The sequence below is a fragment of the Lissotriton helveticus genome, chromosome 10, assembly GCF_964261635.1.
Source record: "Lissotriton helveticus chromosome 10, aLisHel1.1, whole genome shotgun sequence".
Classification (NCBI taxonomy): Eukaryota; Metazoa; Chordata; class Amphibia; order Caudata; family Salamandridae; genus Lissotriton; species Lissotriton helveticus.
Genome location: NC_136071.1, coordinates 802,281,850 through 802,297,390, shown reverse-complemented (window position 1 = coordinate 802,297,390; position 15,541 = coordinate 802,281,850). Strand labels below are relative to the sequence as shown.

The following is a 15,541-nucleotide window of genomic DNA, read 5'->3' as shown; positions in this document are numbered from 1 at the left end:
TCCCTCGTGAGGGACCCTCCTGCCCCAGAGGGGCGACCCCTCTTACCGAGAGCCCTAGTGAAAGGCTCGTGGGGGCCTTACCTGTGTTGTTGAGCCCGGAGAGGCTCTAAGAGACGGCGCATTTTGTTTGTTGGAGCCACGAGGTGCCCCGGGGGCATCAAGTGAGTTAGAGCCCAGCGAGGCTCTTGGCAGGCATTGTCACTTTGAGTCCCCAGAGAGGGGACTCCCATAGAAAGGCGCTGCATTTTGATCTACTTAGAGCCCAGAGGAGGCTCCAGGGGGCATTCCCTTTTGCCCCACCAGTGTGCTAGAGCCCTGAGAGGCTCAGGGGGACAATTTAGTTCTGCAGAGCCTGCGAGGCTCCAGCGTTGGCCCCATCCTCATCTCCAGCTGCCCAGCACTTCGTGGGCAGCTGCAACGTTTAGGACCCTGACATTGGGACACATGGACAGTCACAGGTGGTGACTTGTGAGTTTGGCGCAACTGTACTTTTTTCTGCACCTCTGAATGTGTTTTTATGCGTCATGTGCCTTACACCTCTGAATGAATGTTATGCATTGCATCATGTGTTATGTTCTTACACAGGTATTGTGATATGTAGGTGGTTGTTTTCTCCCTAGTACAGGTGGTGCTAGTGAGGTCCTGTTACCAGTAATTACTGGTTGTGTGCTATTTTGTGCTACAGTGATTTACATTTAAAGTGCTATTTCTAAAAAGTGCTACTTCTGATTCCTGACAGTGGTCCAGGTGGCCCTGTCTTGTAAATATCCCCTGTAAATTCTGCCCGTGCCTCTGGCACATTGTAAAGTGTGTGTTTTATCTAATGTGTTTTGGTGTAATACAAAGGCTATTTTTATATAACCTTGTGTGGAGTTTCCTTTGTGGTGGGCCTGGGGGTTGTTGCTGTGGTGCGTGCGCAAATACTTAACTTACATCGCCTCCAAGTTTAGCCTTGCTGCTCGCGCCACGTTACCTAGAGGGTGAGTAGGGGTTATCTTGGCGTGTAACTCCCTTGCCCTGACTTGGGAGTGGTGGTCTCTGACTGACTTTGGCGAAAGCCCTGGCCAGCCGGGGATCCCATTTCCAACACTTAATATATATTTTAATACAAAGCTAGCATTTTGGCTCTTATGCACTTTGCAGCGCAGTTTCTCATCTGCATGCCATTTGCATAGGATCAATGTGTTATGGCCCCCTGACCAGGGGTGAGTCACAAGTAGAAGGCCCTTCTAATAGGTTGTCGATTAAAACTGTGCAGAACAGAGTGTGGTGCCAATGATCTGGTATAGAGATGCTTTATTTATACCTGGCAACTTAAAAAAAAAAAGAATACATTCGCTGTGTGAGAAGGGTGCAGGCGTTCATGCAAAGAATTGTCACAGTTGAATCCTACTCCCACCAACCACCCACTCACTCAACAAAAAAAGCTTACCGAGGCGATCACTGATGTTTTAGGGTATTTTCACACCCCTTAATTGGCAATGGTCTCTTCAAGCCAAAAAAGATGAACTGAATAGCCACTCAGTGCACAGGTTTCCAGCTCGCTTTCCCTGCCACCATGTGGTTACCAGCTCTTCACTGGATGACCATGTGAAGGAAACCTATGTTGTCTTAGACATGGTGGCACCATGTGAGCTGGAAGGTCTGGTTTAGGTATTGATCCAGTGTATGATGCCCAGAGGATAAAATGGCTATTACCCATGGGTAGATCCATGGGTGTTAAAAGCTTGGTGGCAACCAAGTAACTCCTAAGATCTGACCCCTTTAAGCTGGTGGTGTTTGCGGTTGAAAGATACCCCCAGGCAGTCCGGATACGGCAGTCCAAGTGCATTCGTGCCACTGATGTTAGTACACATGAGGAGAAGCATTAAAGGGGGCTGGAGGTCTACAAATGCGTAAAGCCAGACCTGCCTCAGCCCAGGGGATTGAAATATTGTTTTTATAAACTGTGTTTTAGGTACTTTCCTTATATTATATTGCTTTTAGTGGTCTTAAACACAGCTTTTAGTCTAACATTTTATGAATTTTCATATCTCATTTATTTACTGTGTTGTATGACAATTTGTTTGCACTATGCACTTTAATTCTTTGGTGAGAGTTAACGCATTAGAGTTAGCACATTTGAGCCAACTTTTATTGCCTTTATTTCAGTTTGCCAGATGGTTTAACTGAGCCATCTGGAGCTCTCCAGGGCTTTTTTGAGGATGTTGCTCTCTGGTACCTTGTTTTATTACACGGATATATTATAGGGGGTACTCTGTTAGATTCATCAACCATTTGTACCAAATGATGTAATCGGGCATGAAACTTATACAAGTTTTCTTAACTGTATTGCAGCAAAATGAGTTTTGTAACTAAATCTTGAGCCTCTATAATTATTGCATTTGTTCTCATCTGCTTTTATGGTTTTTCGAACTGATATAAAGATGATGATTTATTGATCATTCGCCTGTGTATGTTTAAATACTATTCTTATTGGCCATCGCCTTTATAAAGTAATCCCCACAGCCCATTAAACGTTCCATTTATCCACATGCATTAATAAGCACACGTTACACAAGGGTCAAAATAAGCCAAGTGGTCCGGAAAGGAGCAAAGCTCTACAGAAAAACAAAAAATCATATAGTTTTACAATGGTTATTTAAAGTAAAATGGTACTCACCTTTATGACAAGGGGGTTTCCTGCCAATGCATCTTCTCTTGTGAAGTGGCTACGGTTGCAATTCCAATTCAGTGGGGGAGTTACTCACAAAAATCTACTTGTCAGACATGTTGCACCTAATTAAAAAGAACAAAAATAATGAACACTATTAGTAAAGAAAACATTAGCACGGTTTACGTTGCAGCCCCGTTAATAAAGTCTGTGTGAAGAATAATATTGATGGAGCCGATAATCCCAGGCTAGATTTACAGGTTTCTAACCACAACGCTGTTAAGTCGAAAATGAGCATCTTCCGTGAATATGTACATAGCACACAAAACTTCATTAAGACTTCGACCTATGAAATGAAGCTCCTCCTGATGCTAGGTTTAAACGCTAAACGAAAAAAGGTATTGACAAAGCTAATTGGTCTGGTCATTAGCAAGTGTGCAATAGTTTTAGTGTATGTATCTATTTGTAAACAAATTCACTATGCAGAAGGATTTAGAAATCTTATAAAAGTAAATAAGGACCTTAGAAGTCAAGGCACACCAGACCTGGCACTGAAGTACACAATTTTTCATATACAAAACAGAAATCATTTTCCCTATCTTTTAACACTTGACTAAAGAGGTAATTGAGAAGGAAAAAATATAAACCGTACTACTTACCTTTATCTAATGCCCTAACCAAGAACACAGCCGAAGTGTGTTAAAAACAACATGTTTGCCCATTACTTTTGTGAAGGCAGCTTAGCCAATCCTACTGCCTTGCATTTGGCAAGTGCGCAAAATAACCGCAGCTTAAAGTTGCCTAATATATCACTCCGATTTACTGCCTTAAAAGTTTAAAAATACTTCCCCTACTGATCAAAAAGTATCAACTACACACCATAATCTATATTTCTGCTAAATACCCTTAAAATCAAATCAGACATTTTTGCACTTCGGCTGCGTACAAGTTCTAGGAAAAATACATTAGTGGTAAATCACGTTCTGGGGACCACCCTTCGCCATTTATTTTTTAACCCCCTTGACGAATTAATGCAAAACATTGGATAATCCGCCATTGTAGAAAAAGACCTAGATCTGCAAAGTTTCATGGAGATTCATCAAAAGATATTAGTGAGCAACAATGAGAGGAATTTCTCTCTCAGGGAAACCTAACTATGGGAAATGGCCTGTACAACACGAGCGGAGCCACACATGCAATCCCAACGCAAGCGCAACCACGCTTGACTTAACCACATATATGCCTTAACCACGCATATGCATGGTTAAGGCAATGAACGGTCTAGATGAAGATGGGCGGATCCAGGAACAAGAAGGATCGGGAGAGGATGTGGTGAGGTAAGTAGGGCTGGGGCCGAATTTTGGAAGGGTGGGGAGTAGTCTTCATGGGTTAAGGGCAGTTTTTAGGGCTCGGGGTTAAAGGGCTGGGGTTGTTTCCAGGCTGGGGGGGCATGGTTTTTAGGGCTGGAGGGGGTCAGTTGCTTTTAGGGCTCAGGGCAGCGGGGTAGCTTTTAGGGCTGGGTGGGGTTCAGGGTAGTTTTAAGGGTTCGGAGGTCAGGACACATTTACTTTTTAGGTCTTGGGGTGGGGTACATTTTGGGTCTCAAGGGGAGTTTGGAGAAGTTTTAATGGATCGGGTGGTCGGTTAGTTTTTTGGGCTCAGGGTGGGGTCAGGATACATTTACGGGCTTGGGGAGTCGGGGTAGTTGTTAGGCCTAAGAGCAGGTGGCATAGGGCGGGATAGGGTGGTATGGCATAGGTGGCATAGGGTGGGATCTTTACCACACATCCATATACCTGTCATGCCTTTACTAAGAAAAACAAGTTATCGTTCCTTGATCTAACATGAACTCGTTTACTGGTTTGGATCATTGGTTTTGTTAGTTTAAAACAGCAGATTTTAATTTACATTTTCACCTAACTACAATTACACTTTAAACTTTGCTTTTTTCAGTGAATTTCAGTTTTTTATGTAAAGTTGGACAGAATTAAAATGTCTAACTATTACATCACTTTAACCTTTTTTTTCAGTGAATTCCTAGTTGTTTTTTTTTTAAATGCAAAGTAATATACGTCCAACTCGGTCCTGATCCAAACAGACAACACAACCACCACGGTTTATCTAAACAAACAGGGTGGTACGCGCTCTCGCCCTCCCTGGAGGCTCAAGCAGTCTGGCACTGGCTTACGGCTTGGAACCTCTCCATAGTGGCAGTGCACCTTCCGGGAGAGCAGAATGTCAAAGCATAATGCACTCATTCGGCACTTTGTAGATCAGCCAGACTGGGTTCTGCACGACGAGGTGGTGGCAGACATTTTCCAACCGTGGGGTCGTCAATCAATAGATTTATTTGCAGACGACAAAAACAAAAAATGCCACGCCTTCGCATCCAGATGCCACCGTCCAGGGACCAGGGGGAATGCGCTTTTGATGGATTGGTCAGAGACATTTTCCTACGCATTTCCTCCTCTGCCTCTGATCCCGAAGGTCGTGTCCAAGCTCATCGGATTCAACATGGCGGATTCAACAGGAATGGCGCCTAGGATCTGGAACTCACTCCCCCCCGAAACCAGGCTCATCTCTTCCACTACACTCTTTAAAAATGAAGTAAAAGCTATCCTCATGGCTAAATACACTTGAACTATCATCTCGAACTCTGTTAATACTCTGTACCGATCTGTACCACATGTTTGACCCCCTTTGCTTAGTTGTATTAGCTGTCTTATTACTCACATGTTTGGCTTTGCAGCCACCTATTTGTACTGTTTGTTCTATTGATTTATCTGTCTGACTATGCTCCCTCATGTACCCCTTCTATGTAAAGCGCTCTGATATCTGCAAGGATCTTGTCCGCGCTATATAAAACTTTCAAAATAAATAAATATTTAATTATCAAACAAAGCCAACACCATGCTGCATATGGCCTTGGGTAGTGCGCAGCATGGGGTTGCTCAAAGGGCATGGCCGCACGCAAGGCCTCTGAGCGTGCAGTTGGCCACAAGGCCTGGCCTGCAGCAAACCGCCGCCGGGTAGCCCTTCAGCCGCAAATGGCCTTTGGCAAGGCGCAGGATGGGGTTGGAGCAGGGTCTGTCCTGTGCCCAAGTCCTTCCTACAACCCCCTGCGTGCACCCAACCCCCTTTAATGTCTATTTGGTGCTGTGGATCCATGGATTCACAGGGACGCCCACTGCAAAAACCCTGGGTGTCACTCAGGATCTGTGGGGTCCAGAGTTCAGCCAGGGGTGTTGTGCTGGACGTCTCGATAGATATGCAGACCACAGAACCCCCCCCCAAAAAAGTTTTTAAAACTAGACCCAGGTGGGCCTCTTTGGGCCCCTCATAAGGCCCAGGGTGTCAGTGTACCACTGCCCTGACCCCTTATAATTTTTGTTGTTGGATTTTTCAGGACTCAGGACTGAGTCGATGAGTCCTAAGATGGAGGCCGTGGCTTTTCTTTCAGGCTGCAGCCAGCAAATCATTCTTAAGCTTTATTGAGCATGTAGATCCATTGCAGATCCTCCGCAGCATGAAGTTTTATTTTAACCTTAAATACTCAAAAATTACTGAGAAGATTTAGAACAAACCACTGTTATTGGACCAAGATCTAGCTTTCTGCCAAACTGGTGTAAAACCATTCAGCCATTTGGGCTGTAGTTGTGTCTAAAGTTCCAATAGAAAAATTAATTGGGAGAACACGTTTTGGGACACCATCCCTTTTTTTCCCCTTGGCCCCCACTGGAAGAGTCACCCCGAAACTTTCGAGGAACGAGCTGAGGTGAATTTTTATTTGTTTGGGAGCATTTGATTAGGATTTGTCAAATGGCCCCAAAGATCTAAGCAAACCAAAAAATTCATTTCCTATGGAAACAGGATCCTAAATATAACTACCCAATGACGACCGCCACCAGGTAATAAAAAATAAATATGAAAAAAACAAAATACAATAATGGGAAAAAAATGGGTATGGAGAAAGCTGTGAATGTTTTAAATGTGCCCAGGTATCAGAGTTTGTGAATAGAAGGTAAGCATACTACTCAAATTTGGAATTATCCATAATATCAGATTATTAGCAGGGTGTTTTACAAAATGTGGTATTTTATGCACATCGACCTGCATACGTTGGTTGCCGTTGCCAAGGCTTGTTGGTGCCCCTGCTGGACACTGACCCCTTGGCTCTTGACATCTGACGTGGGACAGCTCTTGAGCGGCTCCTGGTCTTTCACAGTGTCACCTGGTCCGCACAGCTGCAGCTTCAAGGGCACTGTCAACTCTCATGCATCTCAAGACATCAGTGAGCATTTGTCTTTCGTGCCTCATGGTCACTCCTGAGTGGCATAGACTCTGTCCTCTCTGCTTGCAGCTACCTCTCATCTTAAATCCACCTTTGGGTTCCACCAGACTCTTACACCTTCTTCACCAGCGGCATCTTCACTGAAGTCCTCCATTGTGGTCTACGGCTGTTTCCGACGTCACTTCGCATCTATGCACCCGGCTTCCCTAGTGTAGGTATCCTGGTTCCTGGGGTATCTACAGGTGGAGTGACTCCCCAATCTTCCACGGGGTTTCTTCAGGGTCCGCCGGGGAGGGTCCTTTCTCTTTAAAACTGCTACTGCGGCTTACCCATTGACTTACATTGAGCAGGCGGTTGTGTTCCCACTCTGCACACAACCTCCGAGGGATTCCTAGATACTCACCTTTGGTGGTTCCTTGGGTCCTCGGCTCTTCTACGTCTTGTGGGTTTACTCTGGCCTTGAATCGTGGTTCACATTCCACTATTTTAGTATATGGTTTGGTCGACCACTGTGTATTTGTGTTACTTGCGAGTTCTATTTCCAAAGTATCGTGTGTATTGTGGTTATATCTCCGTGTAGGAGATATTGCAATGTGTTAGTGAGTGTTTATAATAAATACATATTTTTATAACTACACTGTATGGTTCTTTTTCACTTAACGTATACCAAAAGATTGAGTACTGGTAAAACAAGTTGCTTTACACTCCTGCTGGACTAAGCCTGAAGGCTGCTCATCACAGTTACCACTTGGAGAGCTTTCTAAAGTTGTCTAAGACCACTAAAATCACATTAAGGGTTGTCTAGATTAGTGCAGGGTGCTACACTTACATAAGTGAGCACAATATACTTAGCCAGCCTCCTGAAGTATACATACAATGACAATACTAACTTGAGTAAGGCTGAATGAGAGGCCAAGTACTAAAGTGATAAACCTGTATTATGAGACCAGATATGTTTGATACTGAATCATTTTAATGTATTTTTTCAAGGTTACAAAGTGATTTGTATACTACTTTGCAATGTTTACCAAATAAAAGGTATACTAAAAATTAAAGTGTGCATATCATTTAAAATTGAATGCGACTCAAACATTATTTTGTTTAAACAGCAGCATAACACATTTTCATGACAAAGAAGGAATCATTCTTTTCACTCTGAATCGAATTTAAAGTATTCAAGGGTACTGTTTCCTACTGCAGACAAATGTCATTTTCCTAGCTCATCCCAGGATTACTTTATTGTTCCATTCGAAAAATTAACACTTTAAATGGCGGATTACAGCAATCTATAGCAAAGGAGGCCACTTCACTTTTGCAAAGTAGTGGGCTTAGTGTTGCATCCATGCTAAGCAGGTTAATTCAATTTTAATCCATTTTAACTAGAAAGGTTTTTTTTTTTAGCTTGTTCAAATTAAGCTGCAGATTTTGGATTAAGCAGCATGTTGGGCAAATTCATACATAAATATGCACATTTCCCCATCTCTAGATATATTTATAACTGTAGTTTGGACCTTTTGTGGTAAGTGGGTCATCATCAGGACAGTAATATATCTAAAAGCACGGAGCCAGGTATGAATCAGAATGAGCAGAATAGCTGTCCAGAGAATAAGTGGGCCCAAAAACGGGAGGAATAGTAAACAAGTTGTTTACTCTAGGTTATCTACATCTCCTATTCGTGAAAAGAACTGCTGCCAAGAAAGAACAGCAAGTGTTCTATCCTCCCATGAGCACGCCACCGTAGTCGGTTTCTTGATCAATTTGATTTGAAGGATCAAGCTATCTTTGAATGGGATGAAATGCCTTCGACAAACACAACACACAGTTATTGGACTTTCTCATTACTGTCTCTGTTTGACTGTCTGGTTTACTATGTATAAGCACTCAGGGCTTTAAGTGGTGTGAAAAAGCTGGGGAGGGGGGAGTCTCTCAAAGGGGCATGGCTGATGTAATTAAGGGCGTGGCTTAAAAACACATAAGCTAAAAATCGTGCTAGGCATAGTGTGCTGCCTGACTGGCATTTCTCTGCTACGGTGATTGCATCCAGATATATAATACAACAAGCAACATTACACCTACAACAAGCCTTGGCTAATGGCTTTGTTAATGACTGTTAGCTGCACAATATAAATAAGCAACAACAATGGCTTCGTTGCATATAATATTGAAATGCTTCCGTTCTGAAATTATGAGATTCTGAAAGAACTATAGCGAGTCTTTTTGAAGCTACATCAAAGGTGCTGCAGAGTTAAGATTTTTTTCACCCTGAGGAATAGAGCAAAAAATGGAGATCTCGATAAGGTACCGTTTCTGCACCTGCTTTTTAGAAATGATGGTGCTGATCATCGGCAGGACCCGGCCCACTTAAAGCCCTTTAAGCAGTGTAATAAATCTATAACTAAGGCATTGTTCCATTGCCTACTTGTTTTATACACACTGTATTACACTCCTTGTGTATCCCTTCACTGTTTTTTCACATGAGCACAAGCACTCTTAAATTTTTTTTTGTATTTGCAAATTGTGTTACATTTTCTTTACCAATATATAATTGGTATATCATCATAATGATCTTTTACTGCGGTTTAAACGTAATCCGCAACGTCACTGTTGTTCTATATGCTCAAATTCATCCTGGTTCCAGATGTTTAAGGGAAGCTTTGTCCCTGTTTAGCTATGATAAATATGGGTCAAGATACATTTTGGATTAGCCAAATACAAACAAGCATTTACAATGCAACGGTCTCGCCTTTGCAAAAGTTAGAGCTATTGGCATTGTAAATGACAAGCATTTTATTTATGTGTTGGTTTTGAAAACAGATAAATAAATGGCATTGTCATTTACAATGGCAATAGCTTAATCTCTCGCAAATGCGAGACCTATTGAATTTGCACACACACACACACAGAGCCACACACACACAGAGCCACACACACACAGAGCCACTCACACACACACACAGCCACACACACAGCCACACACGGAGCCACACACAGCCACACACGGAGCCACACACACATACACAGAGCCACACACACATACACAGAGCCACACACACAGAGCCACAAATCATGCGGCTCTTGGTGTGTCCTATCTGCGTTGGCAATTATCACCCCGCTCCCGGTATTCTTCCCCCGGGTGTTGTTTACTTTGCAGCAAGTTCGGAAGTAGACGCAGGATGTGATTGTAGCCCTCATACTCCTCTTCACTTCCCTCGTACATATGTGCAGCTACTTTTACCACTTTTGGAACATCCCTCTAAACCTCTCATAACACCAAAAGTCTTCCCTCATAGGCCATTGCTTACCAATCTCTCCCAACAAATAAAGTGGCCTCCTACTCGTTCTACCAAAAGTGCTTTGAGGTCATGCTGGGGTATGAGGCGCTATGCAAATGCTACAATTCAATACATCATACCAAACGAGAAGGGTTACACAGAAGAAGATATAATGAAGAGGGGATGAACAGTTGAGATAAAAGCGAGAAAGTACAAAATGGAGCGAGATAAGTAAGGACGGTGAGAAACAAGGACAGAAACCACGGATGCGGACAGAAAAATAAGAAATCGAGAAAAAAAGTGTGAAAGAAAAATAAACACTCGAAAGATATATTGAAGAGGGTTGGGTCATTTTTTTTTAAGTTGTGATCAGGGTGATAGAGGAGCTGAGAGGCAGCAGGGTGGGATTAAGGAAGGGAGCTGGGGCAGCTTTATTATTTTTTTTTTAAAGAACTTTATTCACAGCCGCAATATCTGTAAGTAAACATTACAACATATCCGTCTAAGCAGCAGCCGGGTTTTCTATTTTCACCCCCATGCACATCTCTTCAGCATACATCTGTAACATTCGAAAATTGCATCAAGTGATACATAGATCTTATCTTATAATTCCTCGTTATCTGCAGCTTGAGGAGACACGGTCAACTGTTAAACATCCCTCCGCCCACCCTCCTCCCCCCACCCTTTCCCGTACTTAAACTAGTCGTCTCCTGGCCGTCCAGCAGTAGCAGTCTTCTAAGAGGGAAAGTGATACTCGGGTCCCTCCGGTGTCTTAGGCGCTAATGTGTGCTGTCACACGGGGTGCATTTACATATGGTGAGTGTTGTTGTGAGTGAGACTGGGGTGCTCTGTTGTGCGACGTATTGGGCGTATCTTCTCCTTTTCTAAACCCCACGTCCATTGCCATCTGTTTGTGGTCGTTCCTCACCCTCCATTGTGATGAGCATGGTCTCCCATTCCTGGGATAAAGGGAATTTCCGTAGGCCTCGTGCCTCCTCCCTCCTAAGTATCGTCCCTTCTGCCCTCCCCCACTTCAGTACATCAGCCTGCCAAAGGGGTGGTCCAGGCGGTCTATGTGACTTCCATCGCATTGTTATTGTCCTGATAGCTAGGAGCAGGGACAGATCAAGCAATTTCAGCTGAGCCTTCTGTGTTTTAGGCCTTCTGCGCAACCCCAGTAAGCAATACAGTGCCTCTTTCGGCACCGGGAGGTTCATGACCGCTCTCAACGTCTGACACACCTCTGACCAGTACTCTCTAAGCCGTGGGCATGACCACACCATGTGGAGGAACCCGGCTTCCTCCTCCCCGCAGCGCGGACATGTATGGGGGGAGTTCGGGAACATTTTGTGTAGCCGGTTAGGGGTCAAATAGGCTCTGTGCAGGACCATCCCCTGTATGAATCTGAATCGGACATTGCACGATACTCGCCTAGGGTGTTCTAATATTGTGGTCCAGTCCTTGTCTGATATGACCTGATCTGTGTCTTGTGCCCAGGTGTGTTGAAGAGTAGTGAGTGGAACTGCAGCGTGTGCTCGAACTCCCGTGTATAGCCACCGCACCAGATTCCCTCCCAATCCCATGAGATACAGTAAGTGTACCAATTGGTGTTGTAAAGGTTGCAGGCGCTGGGGCGCCCATCTATGTTGTATGTAGCGTGTGACTGTGGCGTGTAGCAGGTACATTCTAGGGGGGGCCCCCGTGGCCTGCAAGAAGGCTTCATGGGTCAGGAGATGATCGTCACCGAAGAAATCGCCCACCACCTCCACGCCCGACTCCTGCCAAGGGCGTAGCACTCTAGTTGTAAGTCTGCCCTGTGGTGTCGGGATGCCCAGCAGGGGAATTTTGGTTGCATACGCCTCTGTCAAGGCAGTGTATGCCAAGGCCTTTCGCCAGACCCTCAGAGCCGTGCGAAGAAGTGGGTGGCACTCTGTAGGGATGCGGCTTCTTGGGAGTAGCAGGGCATGTAGTTCTCCCCTTCTCAGTCTGTCCATCGTAAAGCCTATTTCATGAAGGTTCCGCCCCGCCATCCAGCAGGAGAGCCACTGGAGTTGGCCAGCGTAGTAATAGCCTCTAAAGTCCGGGGCTTCCATCCCACCAGCACTAGTCCCTAGTTGTAGTTTGCGCAGCCCTATTCGCCGCCTCCCAGCCCCCCAGATTAGGGTAGTTAGGAGAGAGTTGAGAGTGTCAAAGATAGATTGTGGCAGGAACACAGGAAGATTAAGAAAGAAATATAACAGTCGGGGGAGCATTACCATTTTGGAGAGGGCAATTCTACCCATGGCGGATAATGGTAGCGTCGTCCAAAACCCCACCGAGGCTCGAAGACTTGTTGTAGCTTTCTTTATGTTCCCCTCTATCTGATCATCCTGCTGCCTGTAAACCTGTATCCCTAGATATTTAAACGTATCAGGAGCAATCGGGATATTGTGGGCGCCAAATGATATCACACCTGGGTCCGGAGTATCCCGGAAGTAGAAACCGTTTGATTTTGCTGGATTTATGGTTAGGCCCGAGATTGCGGAGAATCTCTCAAAGATTTCATAGACCGGGGCATAGTCTGCCTCCAGGTCTCGGAGGAACAATAAAATATCGTCCGCGTAAATAGACAGTAGATGCTGGGTGCCATCACTCGGTATACCTCTGTGCCCCATCTCAGTCCTTAGGGCTATGGCTAGAGGTTCCACGGCTAGCACGAACAGCGGGGACAATGGGCATCCCTGCCTGGTGCCACAGTGGATTGCGTACTGATCTGAAATATGTTGCCCTGTACGTGCCCTTGCCGAGGGAGCGGTATAAAGCAATTTTATCCAGGCCAGGAGGGAGGCCGGGAGTCCAAACCTCTCCAAGGTCGGGAACATAAACGACCAGGTCAGGGAATCAAAAGCCTGCCGCAGATCTAAGGCTATGCAACCTGCCCTTGGGAGGTCCTGTGGAGTAGACGCCATGAGCGCGTGCAGTAGACGCCTGTTCATAGAGGTGTTTCTACCTGGGAGGAATCCGCATTGGTCTCTATGGATCAGATCCGGGAGGTGAGACTGAAGTCGCAGTGCTATCGCTTTACTGAGTATTTTATATTCCGTAGAGAGGATTGATAGCGGTCTATAATTCGCCAGGTCTAGGCTGTCCCTTCCGGGGTTTGGCAGTGAGACGATCAACGCCTGCATCGTGGATTCAGGCAGGCGGCCTTTCTCTAGTGCCTCCCGATACACTTTCTCTAAGATGGGTACCAGGATGTCTGAATATGTCGCGTAGAACTCCACTGGGAGTCCATCGATGCCTGGCGTCTTGTTGCGTTTCAGGGATTTAATGGCTACCCGTATTTCCTGCTGTGTAATGGGGCCTTCGAGTTCCCGTTTGGCGTCTGCTGTGAGGACCGGGAATGGGAGGTCAGTCAGAAAGGCAGCAATTTGATCTGGGTCAACTTCTGGGGGCCGTGCATATAAAGTAGTCAAATGATCCTGAAATGCTCGATTTATCTCGGTTTGCGTACCCACTATTTGACCGTCCCGTGCTCGTATCCTGGTTATCACCGGGATATCCGGGTGCTCCCGAACCAAGCGAGCCAGCAATGCCCCCGACCTGTCCGCCTCGGCATGCTGGCGACGTAGATATTCTCTATGGTCTATGACGCGCAACGTTTCAAGAGTGTCAGCATGTTCTATATTCGCTAGTTGTAATTCCTCCCTCTTGGTATGGTATAGCCCCACCTCACTTTCCAATGTCTTCAGTCTATCTTCTATATCCCTTAGTTTCATGAGGGTTTCCTGCCGAGCTCCCACTAATTGTCCAATCGCTGCACCACGTATCAATACCTTCATGGCATCCCAGGCGACCAGGTTCGTGGACGCGGTGTCTCAATTCTCTATGAAATATTTATCTAGTGTCTCTGACAAGGAGGCCCTGAAGGGCCCATCTTCCAGTAGGAGCGGGTCCAAGCGCCAGGTAGGGACCGGGGTAGGAACCCTGCCCCACAGAATGCTAAGCGTCAGGGGCCTATGATCCGAAAAGGTTTTAGCTAGGTACTCTGGGCTTTCAATCTTGGCAATAAGGGCTTCGGAGCATAAAAATGTATCAATCCGTGTGTGGAATGCGTGTATGTGCGAGTAATGAGAGTACTCTCTGCTCTCAGGGTGTGAGGTTCGCCAGGCATCTCTCAGGCCCCATCCCGCCGCCCATGTACAAAACAAGTCTGTTAATCTGGAGACCCCTGCCACTTGTCAATATCCATGATCATGTTCCAGTCTCCCCCCAGTATCCAGGGGGTGTCCGACCAGTCCGCTAATGCCAGACCCAACTTCCGCAAGAATTTGTCTTGATCGAAATTCGGAGCGTATACGCATCCGAGGACTGCATTATCTAGCGTCCCCCTCACTAAGATGTACCGTCCTTGGTCGTCTACCCTCCTCTCCACCTCCAAGAAAGGTGTGCCATGTCTAATCCATATCGTCGCCCCCCTAGAGAAGGCGGAATCTGTCGTGGTGTAGACTGTACCCCTCCATTTCTTCCTCATCTTTATAGCTTCCGAGGCCGTGAGGGGAGATTCCTGGAGGAATGCAATCTGCACGTGATGTCGCAGTAGAAAGGCATGTATTCTGTGTCGCTTTTGAACCGTCCCCAGCCCCCTCACATTCCAGTTCGTAATCTTATACTTCCCCGCTGTGTCAGCCATATTCGTATGTGCAGCTGATTTGTGTCCTCGTCCACCCACCGGCTTGGACCCTGTATATCCGCCACCAGGAGACTACCCACACCCCACCCCAAAAACAAAAAATAACTATAACGGCGCAGCTCAAGAACCAGGCTGTGCCCAACAAGTAAACAAATCTTAAAAGGACTGAATATCCGCTGCATTCGCCATCGGGGGGGGCCAAGCACCATTGTGGTCTGTACCTTCAGCCCTTCGGGCTCCGCTGGCTCTACGGCAGCTGGTATGGGGCAATGTTACCAATAATCAGAGGGGAACCAAAGTCTCAAGTCGCCCGTGCCTTACGTACATTTTAGGAGTGATCTAACCCAAACAGGTGTAACTACAGGATGCATTCCTAGGTAGCAGTGGCATTCACATGCGTTACCCTTACCTCCCTCCTCAGAACCCTCCCTGGTAACAATACTGTATACAATCAAAACAACAGGAAATACAATACGGTTCGTAGGCCAATCAGCTGCTTTCGTTCAGGACCTCTCCCTCACAGTTGTCCATCACATCATCCGCAGTGCGGGGCGTGACATTTGGAAATAACAGTACACTGTGGTCTGAGTCTGAGTGGACCGTACTGTCCTCCGAGTCCGTCAAGATCTTCTGGGAGTCCTCTCTGAATGTGC

The 15,541-nt window shown here is 45.8% G+C and overlaps 1 protein-coding gene across 1 annotated transcript in view; it reads right to left on the bottom strand.

Annotated features, from left to right (window-relative positions):
- Positions 1-15,541, bottom strand: part of MPP7 (MAGUK p55 scaffold protein 7) — a 1,171,941-nt gene that overhangs the window by 945,422 nt on the left and 210,978 nt on the right. The window contains exon 2 of the mRNA XM_078663396.1: positions 2,663-2,778. The gene's annotated coding sequence lies outside the window, so the exon portion shown is untranslated. The remainder of the gene's footprint in view (positions 1-2,662; positions 2,779-15,541) is intronic.